The sequence below is a fragment of the Dipodomys merriami genome, unplaced genomic scaffold (assembly GCF_024711535.1).
Source record: "Dipodomys merriami isolate MVZ:Mamm:240054 unplaced genomic scaffold, mDipMer1.0.p SCAF_394, whole genome shotgun sequence".
NCBI classification, from domain to species: domain Eukaryota; kingdom Metazoa; phylum Chordata; class Mammalia; order Rodentia; family Heteromyidae; genus Dipodomys; species Dipodomys merriami.
This window is the reverse complement of record NW_027205537.1, coordinates 408,857-425,340: the sequence shown is the minus strand read 5'-3', so window position 1 is coordinate 425,340 and position 16,484 is coordinate 408,857. Positions and strand designations below refer to the sequence as shown.

The window sequence follows — 16,484 nt, the reverse complement described above, 5'->3', positions numbered from 1 at the left end:
CCTGTGGGATTTTTGATTCATTAATATAAATTATCTCAGGTTGTTTGAAGGCTCCAGTAAGCAGTGTGGTCCAAAACATTTCCTGAATTTTAAATATTAAATCTAATTATTTTTAGCCTTTGATTATATAATTCATTTTCTCTTCAGAGCAATTAAACTAAAATAAATACTACTTTTTAAACATTTCACTCATATTGTAAATAATATTAACATAGTTCACACAGAGACTATTTCAAACTCACCGTATTTAATGATCATATGTGAAGAATATAGAGAGTAGAAGGTGCTTATACTCAATAATATTTGTGATTAAATTAAATCAAATCATATATCTGGATTTCTATTTTGGATTAATAATATGGAAACAAGAACATACTAAGAAAAATGATTACCTTGGGACCATTGTCTTCTTAAAATTAGGCAGCAAAAATATCTCTAAGAAATATATTTTTTAATAAAATGTTTCAACCCTTAATTAAATTGCATTATGCTTTCATATAAAGTTTATCTCAAAATAGAAATTCTGCAACTAATCTAATGTATGTTGTCATGAACAAAATGCTATGACTTCTAATCTTGTTACGTGATTTTAATTATATTTTTGTTGTGACATGATTCCTATTTACACTTAATACTAACTTCATACAAATCATGCCCATGCACACAAACTTATGTAAGATAATACTCAAACAAAATGATCTTTCTTCCTATATCCCACAGGGAAGGGTGAGGTGTTGAAGTATATTAAATGAAAGCACTGTAAAAGAGAGTCTTTATGAAATGGAAATTTGTAACATGAGGATGCGATCATAAGCAATTTCAACTTGGCTGAACAGGAATTCTCTTTTCTACAGCGCTTTCTAACCTTTTAGTCACACAGGGAAATCCACAATATTTGAAGTTCATATGAAGGAATTACATTCCTAAAAAGAGTGGCATACCTGCTCAAAAGTTCAGTCTCATCACTGGTTCTTTGTGTTTGCTGGCTGATCTATTTCTCTATCAAATGTTTCATATTATTAAGCATATTAGTAATTCAGCTGTGAGTACATAGCAGGAGACTCCTGAAATCACTGCTATTGCTGGGTAATATTCAGGAGAGAGGAAAAAGATTATATTACTCTCCAATTCCTCCCTTTGGCCTTCAATAAACCAATTAATTGTCAAAACAACCATGTAAGATGTTAGTTTACTTTTCTCTTTTTAAGTAAGATTAAGCAAGTGTTTTTCCGCAGTAAAAAGTGATGACAGTAGTATCAGAACTTTGATATGAATACCTTCTCCCTAACAAGTAATGCTCTATGGGCTGTAAATATGGAAGTCACACTTAAATTCTCTCTCTACAACCACTCACACAGACACAGACACAAACAGACAGAAACACAGACACAGACACAGACACACACACACACACACACACACACACACACACACACACACACACACACACACACAGCTACCACCCAGACACATAAGAGAACAGTTCAATTCCTTGGTAATGATAGTTGATTGATGTTTGCTCCGTTGGTTTTTCTTTTTTTCAGGACCTTGGCCGGACCTGTATCTTTTTCTTAAATCAAGCCCCCTGCCCTTAGAATACTGTGTCTATGTATTCATAGTATGTACCTGGCTGCTTCAGGCCAATTAATAATACCCTGAATAGAGTATCCTCATACTTGACATTCAAGTCAAACTGCATGAATTCATACTATTATTCTGAAATACTAAAATTTATTGGATCTAGAAACTAAAAAAAAAACTTTGTTTTATTAGTAGGAATTGACCTCGTGAAAGTAGAATACTATTGATCAGGAACTGAGGTAAGAGGACAGGAGTATGTGGGTAAATGTAGAATACTGGATGTGTGTTAGAGATATAAAATCATCGTCTGTTGGATCATTTATTGTAAACTTAGCCTATATTGAAAACTCCTTTTACATATACAGTTTTCCAGCTATTTGTTTACCCATCACTTCTGATCACAAATACTCTTATGAATTTTTACAGTATCTTTGAATAAATCACATAGTTTGCATGTGCTTATCATCTTAAGGAAAAACAGTCTGCTCCTACATCTTTTGTCTATGTGACGTACCTTTATTTTTGTTTTCTCTGTTTGCTGAATAAATGTATTCCTGGAAACAGGATATTGACAACAAATCTGGGTTTAATTTTCATTTTCTAAATTTGAAATATAATATAAACTTTGTTGTGACTAGTCATTTTCTAAAACTGAGTGATATTCACAAACACTAATATTTTGGTGCCTTTAAGTAAATTGAGACTTGATGTGGTATGGTAGTTCTTGTGTCTAATTAACTTAACCATTAGATTATTAATGTATAAACAGGTGCATTGCACTTTTTTATTTTTATATATAAAATAGTCCCCAAGGATTTACTTTAAAGTGATAAGGGGGTGGTGGTTTTCTTCATATTCCATAGTTTATATTTATTTCAGTAAAAGTACTAATAATACATCTATGGTGGCGCAATATAAAAGATGAGAACATATTTCTAAAGAGAATGGGTTTATTTATTAAAACAGAAAACTTTGAAATAGTCATGTTCCTTGGTTGAAACTGCATAAATTTCATATGAATGTAGCTCCACATGACAATCAGGGATAAATTCACATTAATATTACTCAGATTTACATCACAATATAAGCAATATAGGTATTTTAAGGAATTGGTCATTCAAAGCACTAGAAACCTAATGGATGAGGAATGGAATTGAAAATAGCAGAGGAAAACAATTCAATATGCAGATATTATGATTTTATAATACTAATATGAAAGAAATGGAGCTTTTGCCTTTCTGAAGAAGAAAGTTTAGGCAGTAATTTCGATGTAGGACTTCTGATGTAATGAGTCTAAAATCTTTTTCTCCAAGATATTCAAGAGTACTATGCTCATCTTCTGAAGAGTAAGTAATTATTTTAATTAACTTTGCTTAATATTAATTTACTTGTAGCAAATAGGTTAAAATGTCTCCTCTCTTTCTTTCAATGTAATAACGTACATTTCATATTATTAATGTCTCTTCATATAAGCCTGTAATCACTATTTCAAACCAACACAAACAAAAAAAAAACAAAAATAACCTGATACAACCATCACAAATCCTAAATTATGTGAAAAAAGTCAACAATATATAAAATATATCTGAGGAACTGGAAAAAATGGCAAAATAACAACAGAAAATTCCCCTAGCTCTCTCTAATGAAACAGAGAATTCGAGTCCTAGCAGGTACTCCACTTCTAAAAGTCACACCCAGTCAGTTATAACTATATATAGACATACAATTCAAAAGAAGATTTTATACTGTCTTCACAAAAAAAAAAAAAACAAAAAAAAACAGAAATATATGAAAAGGTGCCCAGCCAGGCAGGTGACCGTTGTGACTGTGTTGGCCAACATATTTAAAAGCATAGCTGCAGTGTGGAAATAAAAGGTCCACATGGGAAAAATAGCAGGAACAGAAGTGTACATCGGAGACAGCCACATCCATACTCAGAGACTATTCAAGATACCATTGGGCAGCCCGAACTGTCACTGTAACCACAAGTATTAACATCACAACATCTCACCACAATTGATTTCTACACCTACACTTAATGGTCTAGACAAAAACTTAATTCCACAAAAACAAATCACAACAGAAGATCCAACCAACATATGGCAAATCAACCAAGAACATAAAGAGTCACCTATTAAGATTATAGAGCCCCCAAAAGACATCCTCCAACTGAACAAAGCAAATCAGAAAATTACAAGAAAAGTGATGTCTAGATAGTATAATTCACACAGTAAATAACCAGGCATTAGTACAGACAATTAGGTACCTAGAAGACAGTTTTCAAAATACATTACAATTACTGCTGAAAATGTGATTAATGACAAGTTATAAAACCTCTACAAGGAAATTTATTGAACAAGATGAGAACAACCAAAGATTAGCAAAATAACTCATGGAGACTACAAACAGAAAAATAAATTCTGAAATGGCAAGGGAGTCCAAGGAAAAAATGGATGCCTAGTTAAAAGATATGAGAGAAGACACAGCTAAATAAACAACCCTACAAACCCCACCACCCAAAGAAAATATGTAAAGAAAGTCCATACAAGGCCTAAAACAAAGCTTTATAATGAGATAGAAGCCCTAAAAAATGACCAATTATAAAACAGGAAATAAGAAACAAAGTATAAAGTCTTCACAACAAATAGATGGCATAGAAGATAATCTCAGGGGTCAAAGACCAAGTAGGTATAATAGGAAAGAGGAAATAATCATTTAGAACAAATCCAAGAAATAAGAAATGATCTTGCCAGAATTTCACGACTCAATTAGAAGATCAAATTTGGGAGAGATTGGTCTCAAGAAGGAGAAGAACAGGAAACTAAATGGATGGGAAACATATTACAGAATTCTAGCAGAGAACATTCCAAACATCCAAAGAGATAGGCACATTCAGAGAAAAGAAGCCTTTAGAATACCAAACAGAATTCTAGAAGAGAACAACCCACCACCACATCATAATCCATTAGAGGATCATTAATGATCAATGAAACGATTCTTAAAGCTGCCATAGAGAAAAGATTGATTATTTATAAAGTATATACAGTCAGAATAAACACAGATTTCTTAGTTGATATGATAAAAAGAAAAGCCTGGCATGATATATAACAAACATTAAAGGCAAACAACTACCATCAGTGAATATGGTCCCAAGCCAAACTCTCCACCACATCAGTGGCATAGATGTTAATCAAATATATCCTACAGAAGGAAGATCAAGAAAAACAGGAACTGGTTATATATGATGAGAACTAGGTAAATATATTAAGAGTAGATGAGTTATTGCTACTAAGAGCTCCTAAGAGAATTCACCCAAATAGATAAAATTAGAGAAAAAATGAGATATCATAACAAAAATTAGCAAAATTGTGAATGTTATAAGAGAGTTCTTTGAAAACTATATACCAATCACCTGGAGAATCCTGGAGTAATTGATGCTTTCCTATACTCGAACTGAACCAGGAAGTGATGCATAAGAAGTAATGAAAATGAACTGTCAATAAACAATTTCCCACAACAGAAAAATCTAGGACTCAATAGATTTACTATGAAATTAAGGCCTGAAAAGAACTTACAATACTCTGCTCTAACTCTTCAATGGAATAGAAAGGGAAATGGAATTATCAAACACAATCTAAGAAGCTAGAATTAGAATCTTCCTCAAATCAGCTAGGGACTCATCAAAGAAAGAGAACTATGAACCCAGCTTTGATAAGCATTGATGCATAACTTCTCAATACAATTCTCACTAATCAACTTCGACAATTAACAAAAAAACATGCTATGATCAAATACTATTCATCCTAGGATATGGTTGGATTCAATATACTTGTCAATCAACATAACACACATCATCATCAGAAGCAGGGACAAGAACCACATGATGGTTTATATAGATGTAGAAATAGCTTTTAACAAACTCTAATACCCCTTTATGATTGAAAGCTCTGAGAAGCTAGGAATGCATGGAACTTTCCTCAATATAATACAGAGTATGTATACGACAAAGAGAAAATAAGCATGTGTCTAACGATGGAGGCATGAAGACAGTAAAATCAGGAATGAGAAAAGGATGCCCACTCTCTCTACTACTCTTCAATATAGTAGTGGATTTTCTAGCAAGGACAATAGGCAAGAGAAAAATATAAAAGGGATCCAAATATGAAAGGAGTAAAACTATCCCTTTTCACAGATGAAATGATACTTTATATAAAGGACCCTATAGCTTCCCCCCCAAAAAAGTTAGTAAAAGTGATGCTAATCTTCAGCAATGTAGCAGGGTATAAACTACAAGAATCAGTAGTTTTCCTGTGTTACCAACAATGGGAAGATCCAGGCTGAAATCCAAAAAACAACCTCATATATATTAGCCTCAAAATCAAATCAAATCTAAGCAAAACAAAACAACAATAAAACTAGGAATTAATTAATTTAACAAAAATGTGAAGGACCTCTATTGTGAAAATTTTAAAAGCCTAAAAGCGAAATTGAAAGTCTTTCAATGCTCCTGGTTGGAAGAATTAACATTGTGAAAACTACAATACTGCCCCCAATTAGCAATGTAATACCCATCAACATCCCTACAATATTCTTCAATGCAATAGAGAAAGCAATCCAAATTTATTATTGAATTACACAATTACAGTTGAAAGAGAAAGCTGAGAAATGAACTCATATGCCTATAGTCATCTTGCACACACACACACACACACACACACACACACTGGAATTCTATTCACCCATTAGAAAGGTTGACTGTTCACCAGTCTTAAGGAACATCAAAGGCTTGGGAAAATTATACTAAGAGAAAGGAATGCACACTTGAGCAATATAGGTTTCATATATTCATTCATTAATGGTAACTAGAAGGTACCTACAAATCTACAAGAGAGATTTTTCCTCCAGTTTGAATTGCCATTATCAAGAAAACTGACAATAGCAAATGCTAACGTGGATGTAGCCAAATGGGAACTCTATTACACTGTTGGTGGGAAATTAAATTTGTCCAACCAATCTGAAATGCAGTACGGACATTCTGCCAAAGACTAAACAGATCTCCCTTATGACCCAGTAATTCCTCTCATGGGCAGTAATCCAATAAATAACAAACAAACTCACATTAAAGCTCCCAGTATAACCATGTTCAGGGCCCAGGCCCAGAGTTCAAGGACTGGAAAAAAAGTCACTACTGCGGGTATTGGTTTCCCCAAATATGAACCTTTTGACATAAGATACAAAATCTTTCTATTTGCAACAGCTAGAATAGGACTTACCTGTAGTGGGTAATAAAAAATTTTTTTTGAATGTTAAGAAAAGCTATAGGCAGTCCAAGAAAAGGCAGACTTTTTTGTTGTTGTTGTTATTGGTCGAGGGGCTTGAAGTCTGGACTTGGGCACTGTCCCTGAGCTCTCCAACTCAAGGTGAATGCTTTACCTTTTGAACCACATTGCCACTTCTGGTTTTCTGGTGATTAAATGGAGATGAGTCTCAAGGACTTTCCTGCCCACCTTGGCTTTGAACAGCAGTCCTCTGATCTTAGATTCCTGAGTAGCTATGATTACAGCTGTGAGCCACTGTCAGCAGGCTAAAAATGGGGGATTTTTATGAAAGAAAATCCACCTCTTCACCTGTGTCTATACCTCAGATATTAATATTAGGACACTTCATCCTCAACTCATTTGATCTGACATTTGTAACTTTTCTCTTTTTCTTCATGTGGGAATACTGCAGTCACTGTCAACTCAACTGTGGGACTGGATCAATTGTATGGTAATCGCTAGCACCTAAATCAAAAATATTTACATTAAAACAAATGAATCCCTCATTTCGAATAATTGTTTTCTCTTTTTATTACAAATCTGTGCTTGATTACTTCTTAATTTGATATTGGACCTCCTAACAGAGTGATGACTTTTTCTTTCTCTTGAGAAATTGTCCTACTTCCACATGGGTCAAATATTTAAGATTTCAAAAATTTCCATTGATAATTCACTAAGCTGACCTCTAAGAAAAATGTGCATTTCTGGAATTGGTCTTCTGTGTTGTTCTTAAATGCACAGGCTTTCTATAATTTATTTGTTTTATAAGAAATTCTATTTTCCAATCTTTGTGTGACCAATTTTAGTCCCTCTGGTCAGTCTTTCCTACCTCTCTCAGGAGCTTTTATTTCAGCCTGCCTTATAAAAAATATATTACTTATCAGCTAAATGACCCCCAGCTTCAGTTTTTTGCCTGACTTTATGTAGGCTGTGATGGGAGCCTTGACTGACCTTGCTTACTGGAGTTTTTTGTTTGTTTTGTATTGTTTTTAGAGGTCTAGGATTACTTTTCAATGTATTAGCTTCTCTGGGCTGCAGTGATCACCTTAATGATACAAAAACAGCTGACTAAATTCCTGTTTTAATTGTCTCAAAATGAGGCAATCTGGCATCCTTAATAATAAGATCAATAATATTCTGCTACCACTTACAGAAATGGTCTATCCAGATGGCTTTTCAAGGTTGACTGTAAAAAATGTTTATTTCTGTGTGGGAGGAACATATAAAAAAAAAACAAAAAAAATCACATTGTACATTATAAATACTTTAGAAACAACAGCAAGAAAAAAACCACTTGTGTCCCTATCTTGGGGTTCCTTTAGCTTAACATCACCTTATCTATTCATATGCACACAGCTTCTAACCTTTTCTGCTTATCCACAACATATATTAATTATTGCCAATAAGGGATACCATGTGACTGATGTTTCTTTGGCCTTGGATTATTTCAGTTAATATAATTTTTCCAAGTCTTTCCATTCCGTAACAAATTGGGCGATGTCATTCTTTCTGATGGACGATAGAATTCCCATACACACACACACACACACATACACACACACACACACACACACACACACACACACACAACGTTTTCTTGATCCATTCATCTACTGAGGGCCATCGGGGTTGGTTCCATATCTTTGCTATGGGAAATAATGTTGCAATAAACATCATTGTATTGATAATTTTAATATGGTCTTGTTGCTGACTAGGTGAATGCCCAAAAGTAGGATTGCTGGGTCATAGGGGAGCTCTATATGGAATCTTTAAGGAACTTCCATACTGCTTTATAAGTGGTTGAACAAGCTTACACTCCCACCAAGAATGAAGTAAGGTTCCCTTCTGGCCACATCCCCTCCAGCATCTGTTATTGTAAAAATGTGGAGCGCTTCGCGAATTTGCGTGTCATACTTGCACAGGGACCATGCTAATCTTCTCTGTATTGTTCCAATTTTAGTGTATGTGCTGCTGAATTGAGCACAGAATATTTTTTATATATAAAGTGGAATTGATTTTCTTGAGCTAGACAATTCAAAAAAAAGTTCAAAAGAATTGTCGTGAAATTTTAGAACCATGTATTTCTTACATAAGCACACATTTAAGACTAAAGTAAAGATTGATATGTCAAAAACAAAATAATTCCAGATATTTGTTGTTCAACAGATGTGTAGGAGGAGGAATTCAATTATTCTATACAAGGCACCTATCATAATGAACACTGCATCAAGTGTTTAAGTTTTTTTTTTAAAGTTTTAATGTTTTAACTATGTTTAATTTTGGGAATTTGCTTATATGCCAAAATTAAGATTGTTTGGTAGGTCATATAAGTTTTCTATAAAGTAGTTAAGATTTATGGTGGCAGACATATACTACTAAGTATGTACATTTCAGAGTTTATAGAAACTTTACTAATGAGAAGTTGCAAAGTCTTTGTATGAAGAAACAGCGAAGAGTTAAGACTGTTAACTACACAGTTTCTGTTAAAACTTTAGGTCTTCCTTACTTTATATGTTAGCGAGGAACAAAAATGATTATATAAACCATATACAGATGATGAGATGAGACATAAATAGTAATCTTAGAGGATAAATTTAAAAACTACTCATAGCCTATTAAACTCTTGTTGAACATCATAATCTTAGCAAGTTTTAAATGTACAGGAATATGAGAAAATAGTAAACTCTAATATGTAGTCCACTTCAAATACTGGAAACAATGGTATTTGGTTTTTATTTTATTAATCATTAATATTTAATTATTGGTTTTCTTTATTTGTAGCATTGTTTTCCTTGTTGTAATATAATACAACTTTTTGTAAGTAATCATTACGAGCTACTTTGAGAATGTTACTGGGATGGCCACACCATTTTTTATAGGTGCATGTGAATTTACAAAGAGCAAAATTAAGAACAAAATATTGATTAAAATTTTTTCAAGTAGAGTTTGAATCAGGAGTGTTGATAATTGTCCACACATAAATCTTAGCCCTAGGCTGAAGCAGTGGTTTTACAGAGTTGAGGCAACAAAATTGAGAGACAGTTTTGTATTTAGTTTTTTGTTTTTGTTCCTGTTGGATGTGGGGCTTGAACTCTGGGTCTGTTTGAACTCTGTGTACTGCTCCTAAGTTCTTCATCTCAAGGCTATTGCTACCACTTGAGACACAGCACCACTTCCATCTTTTTCTGCTTATGTGGTACTGAGGAATGTGGTGTTGATGGGTTATCATACATCAAATACCTTCAAATGTACATGTAGAGTCTAAAGATAGCAGTATGAATATTCTCATACAGCTCTTGTTTATCTTTTATGCACTTTCAGTATTATGATATTTCTCTCTTTCATTCTCTCTTATTTCCTCTCTTTCTCTTTCATGCTCCATGTCTGCTACTTAGAATTTCTGCTGAGCTACTATTATCCTCCAGGACCCACTGGGATTTGGGGAACATGATAGGGACCATCAGTTACCCTTGCATTCTTTAAGAGTTATAAGAATGACGTGATATTATTCTTTGCCATTCTAAATGGCAAAACAACAGATCTAGGAATTCCTGGTCACTTTTAGTACTATTACAAATTTTTCTCATAAGAATCATTGGGGCGGATAAGATACTTTTAACCTGTGTCCTAAAAGATCTTTTCCTTTTACAAGCAAACTTTTTCTTTTATTATCAGTAAGTAACAAAAACAAAACTATCCTATGGAAAGTAGGCTGAAGTTGTTCACAGGGATGAAAAACAAGGAAGTGGGGAAAGTGAGCACAGATCCTCAGAACAGTTTATCATGTACACTTTGTGAGAATGACAATGTACTGGGAAGTCTAGATTAAATCACTGAACACCTGATATATATAAATATATGCACATATATTTATATATGTATATTTATTTATATATGCATATATGTGTGTATATGCCCTTATATATGTACACATGTATATTGCTCTACATACAAATACACACATACATATACACATGTATACATGCACACATGGAGAAAGACACATAGATACAGCCAACACAAGTTTCACTACTTGTTGCACATGCCCTAGACGGAATGCTTGGAACCAAATATGTTGAAGATATATTTGTCTCTAAGAGTTCTTTTAGCACTTTTCTTATCTCGTACAACTGGTAGGTTTTGACAGATTCGATTTGCAAATGCAGTACAAGTGATAGAAAATCACCCAGAAATCTCAGTAAGTATAGGTCATATGGTGTCTCCTTGCTCCCCACGGAATGCTTGCTCTTGTAGACACTCTCAACAACCAAAACAGCAGGAGAATATCCCGGTAAAGAATAAAGTTGTGCGGCATCTTTCCTTGAGCTCTTTTCAAACAGCTAGCATCAATTCCTAAGTAATGAGTGAGTCCACAGAAGACTGGAGCTCAGGTCAACATTTAACCAACCCATGTGATAAGTCTAAAGTGAGAAATGCTGACTGAGGTCTTGCATTTCCTGGTCACGAAAATAAGAAAAAGTATTTGTAATGTATTAAAATTTTAGAATAATTTGTATCCTGTCAATAAATGTGTAGAATACAAGTATACCAACTGACAAAAGATGCATTTCATTTGTGTGCTTTTGGACTTGGCGAGTGATTTTAGGTGTGTCTACACAAGTAGAATCAACATAAATCAAGCCAGCATTTCCTCATTTAAGATACAAGGAAAGGATACAGGTTGACCCATTGTAGCAATGAGATGTACAAGACAATCTATCTGGGGGGACTAAGACCACATCATGGGTTTTTCTACATCCCCCATTCTTCCACCAACATTACTCCCCTCTCCTCTTCACTCTTCTAAGAGTTAAAATATTTAATTTATATACTAATCCACCTCATCACCAAAATTGATTTAAAGGTTTTCTGCTCTTGTTATCAATTTTGGTTTAAGGGTTGAAATTCTGTTTGTCAAAATTTGCCTTGCATTTTGTTTGGTATTGCCTACTATTCTGACATTGAACACATGATTTTATCATATTGGGAAAAAAATATCACTTTGTCACTGGAATTCCAAAAAAAACATATGCCCGATTTTCATTTTTTAAAAACCCAAGTGCATCTTAGAACTTTAGTTTAAATGTGTGTGTGTGAAAACCTGTTCAGCATAATCTCCTTATAAAAACTGTGTAACAAGTTATCTTCTTCTATTTCTTGATAGTGATATTTCCTATCAAATGTGCTGTTTGTTAAGAGAAAACCATTTTTCAAGGGTAGTAGTAAAAGGAATGAGACCCAGCTCAGCTCCTAGCCAGCTGTGATGAAAAACAAACCAGTAAGGAGGTAAGAATTGTCTTAAAATGTTTGTTCCACATATCTGTTTCTGTCCCCAGAAAGTTCTAGTATAGGACATGCTATGAGTATGCCTTAAAAGACAGCTTGTGAGTAAAGTTGGTAAGTAATTGTTGGCTGTGATTTAACATTAAAACTAGCATGTCATACTCTATGTCCATCTAAAGTCATTTCTTTAACGTCTGCGTATAATTTTGTAAGTAACTAATAAGGAGTTTTGACAATTCATCCGAGGGAGGCAGTCTTGCCCAGATCCTGCCTGGACCATCCTACCTCCACCATGGTACACTGGACTCCTGCCTGACTCCATCACACACACCTGATTCTTGGTAAAATACTGATTTAGATTTACAAACACTGAGACTCTTGTGGGACAGTCTCTGTAAATATTACTCATCCTGATATGAAAAAGCCAGCTATGTTGTTATACTATTGAAACATGCATAGGCCAGGAGAGCCTCTCATACAGTTTAGTTATCAGGTTTTCTAGGCATACAAGCTATGCTCAAACTCTCATCCCATCTATTGAATTTTGTAATTGCACAGTTCTGGCAAGTATTTGTTGATCAATTCTTGGCAGGGTGCACATAAACTCCACTTGTTCTCACTGATCTCCTTGTTGCTTTCATTGGAAATGATAAAAGGTTTTTGTGGCAAAGATTGCAGTTCAAAGCCAGCCCAGGCAGACAAATCCCTGAGACTATATCTCCCAACTAACCATCAAAGAGCCAGGTGGAAGCTGGCTCAAAAATTAACCAGCCAATTGCTAAATGTGGCCCTGTGACTCAAAGTGGTAGAATGCTAGCTCGAGCAGAATTGCTCAGGGAAAATGCTCAGGCCTTGAGTTCAAAGCCCATATCCCAGCCACAAGCACCTAGATCCCAGGACAAAGTGGAAAAGAATAAGAGGAAAAGATGTTACATCAGCCACTTTGTGCCTCCCTTTCAAAATTAACCAGATCCAGGAGAACAACAGAAACAAGTTGAGAATCTTGTCCATCTAATGTCCATATCTGTCTAACTTCTAAATGCACAGGAATTTACATTCTTGCCTTTGTTACCTGCTATTTATAGGAAATGATCAAGGTCTCTCACCAGGCCCTTAACTACTCCAATCCAGCCCAAGTTTCTGACTGGTTATAGGCTCATGATCCAAATGAAACTTTCCTGGCTTTTATTCTCTGGTTATGTTTTCTGATGTCATATCAACTAGTCCTGCCACCTTGTCAGCCTTTTGCCTGAACTCAGCATTTTCAAGTTTCTCTCTAACAGGATAACAGCCCTCACTCAAACCTGGGACCAAGTCAAGGACATCCTATTACTGCAGGCAACCAGAGGCTTTGCTTTCACAGCTCTGGACCGAGCACAGACCTGGACCTGAAGACGCCAGCTCCAGTGACTCCTGGACACACTCACAACAACTGGAAGTAACCAGAAAAGACCACGATGCCCCTCCACCTTTTATATTCCAGGGTTCAAAATGGTGGAATCTGCTTTGTTCTCATAATTGCATGATTCTCCTTTCTCAGCCCAATTTTTTTATGTATCCAAAGATCCTATAAGAAGAACTTGCTTCTCCCCACTTGGCCTTATAATTTCATGTATCTAAAGATGGAATATGAAGGATTGACCCCCACCCTGCTGTCCCAGGCTCATACACAATACAGGCAAAATCCCAGGGATGTGTGAACTCCTTTTAAGTGCAGGCAGGGCAATCCATATAATCCCAGTTTTAAACATCCCATTGTGGGCCCAACTGAAAGGTCCCGCTTTCCTTGACCTAGGGGCTTTTCATTAACCTCTCCCTCCTTTCTCAGTCCTCCTATACAAACTCAGATCCTGTTTCAGCTCCCTCGCACAACCTCCAAACCTGCTTTTTGACAATAAACAGTCCTCGCCTATTGATGATGAAGTCCGTCCCATTACTTTTCCATTCTCCTAAATTTTCCTAACAAGGACAGGCTGTATTCTATGACCCAGAAGAGAGAAAATAACTAAGCAGTCATTTACAGACTTCTGAATATTTCTGATTCTGCACACATCAATTATCTATCCATACCTATGTTTGAGTGAGAGGATTTCAAAAGAATTTAGTGTTGGTTCCCATGAATTACATTAAGATATTTAGAAACAACTGAGAAACCTAAAGGTCTATACGAACTTTTGGTGGGACTGAAGGGATAGTGGAATCTGGTTCTCTATAATTTGAGCAATTTGCAAAAAGAATTGGCAAATTACAACTTACATTTGCAGCAGACTTGACACATTAATTTGTGTGTATTGAAAGGAGCACAAGCCTCAACAATATGTCAATGCTATCCTCTTATTAAGGTTTATGCTCTGGTCATTTAATACTAAAACTTCAAAAAAATTAATCTTTAGCAAGTCTTGCAAAGGGGTTTCACTTCATCTTGTCAGTGTTGAATAAAGTGTATGAGCATTTCAATGTACAATACATCTGGATCATTGTCAATCATTCCACTTTTCTAATTTTTATACATTTTATAGTAAAAATCGTGTACAGAGGGGTTACAGTTACATGAGTAATGTCTTCTGCATCATATTCACACATTTTAAGTGAATATGAAGGGTAATTTACCAAGTATTGGAAGTTTAGGCTCGGTCTTCATTTTTTGATGATAAACTTTTCGATAAATTTAGAGTTACTTTTTATTAATAATTACAAACGTTTTATTTCAGTATTTGAAACGCTGCCCCAATTATTTTAAAACTTTCACATTAAGCTAGACTGAACTTTTTTCTCTCATTTACCCCACTAGCGCAGGTTAAGTCTCCTTTGGCTTTATTCTTTCAGAGGCCAAGGGAAGAGGGTAAACAGAAAGATGATTATTACTCAGATATCTCCTTTCTCTTCTGTTTTTGCTATTCTTGTTGAGAGGAATACTAGATCAGGGAACAATAGTGATGCTTGACTTCATCATACAAGGGAACATTCCTGGCATGTCAATTATTGTTTCTCAGAATCACTTAAACTGATTACTCTTTCCTTCTCTGTAACAGTAACTTCACAGTGGCACCCTTGGTGCAGAAGGAAGCACACTAACAGGTTTTTAGCTGTAAATTGATATTTTATATCTCAACTTAATACTACCAAAAATATAAAGCTTTGGCTATATAAATGCAAAGGCACTGATTGTACAATAATACCTTATAGACAATTCTACTCAGCTCTCCCCTCCTCTCCTATCCTCCCTTCTCCTCCTCTCTTTTACTCTCCCTTCCCTTCTTCATTCCTTTTGTCTATGTCCTCCATATTCATCTCTAACTTCTTACTTTCTGTCTTCCAGTAGCAAGTGATTTGGTTTATCAGACAACACATAAATCATTGAACAGATTTTTTTCTCCTTTTTGTGTTTATTTATTTTTAAAAGAAGTGAGTTTTAGTAGAGCACCAGTGGCTTCCACCTAGCTACTAGGTAGGTTCAAATTTGACAATTGAATTCCAAGCTATTCCAAATGAATAAACCTAAAAGATTCTTTTCTCCACTTGTAGTAAAAGGAAGAAGTGAAGGTGTGACTCAGGTGGTATAGTCCAAACATTGAGAATTAATGCCAAGATAGAGCTCAAGGCCAGTAGTTCAAAACCAAGTACCAACATAATATTAAATATACATCCTTCTATTTTGAATGGAGATATTTCTCCAAAAAGTCATACCCAGGACAATTTTCAAAGTCAAAGATTTTTTCAAAGGCTCTTTCAGATCTTAACCTGATTTCTCTGCTTGATTTACTTTATAGGAAATAGGAACCATTTGTTAGGAAATGGAAAGACTTAGTAAATGTTATATTAAGTGAAGTAAGCCAGGCACAAAGAAATATAGGTCCCATGGTTTCCCTTATTTGCAATGTCTAGTATATGACTGAGTCAAGCAGAAAAGGTCAGATAAGTTAAACTAAAATTTTTTCATCATGTCCCTAACAAGAATCTCCAAGATTGGCCTTGATAATTCTGTCAGTTATGTTTGTGGTCCAATATTTTCTACAGTTGCTTAGGTTGCAAACTTCTCAAAGCACATACAGTATCTGGAAAAAGTGCTGTCTTACTAGGCACCTAAGGTATTTTTGAGGATCACAGTTCATTGCCAGCCTCAGTAGGAAAGTCCAGGTGATTCTTATCTCCAATAAACCATCAGAAAACTGTAAGTGGCACTATGTCTCAAGTGATCGAGTGCTGGCCTTAAGCCCCATGACTGACCAAATAAAAAAGAAAGAAAAGTATATATATATATATATATGATGAGATGAATTACATTTAAATATGTATAAATAT

General features: G+C 34.9%; 1 non-coding gene across 1 annotated transcript; it reads right to left on the bottom strand.

Annotated features, from left to right (window-relative positions):
* Positions 1 to 8,776: 8,776 nt before the first annotated feature.
* On the bottom strand, positions 8,777 to 8,883 carry LOC138805463 (U6 spliceosomal RNA). Its single transcript, XR_011365551.1, has one exon. It is a non-coding gene; the product is annotated as a U6 spliceosomal RNA (small nuclear RNA).
* Positions 8,884 to 16,484: the final 7,601 nt, after the last annotated feature.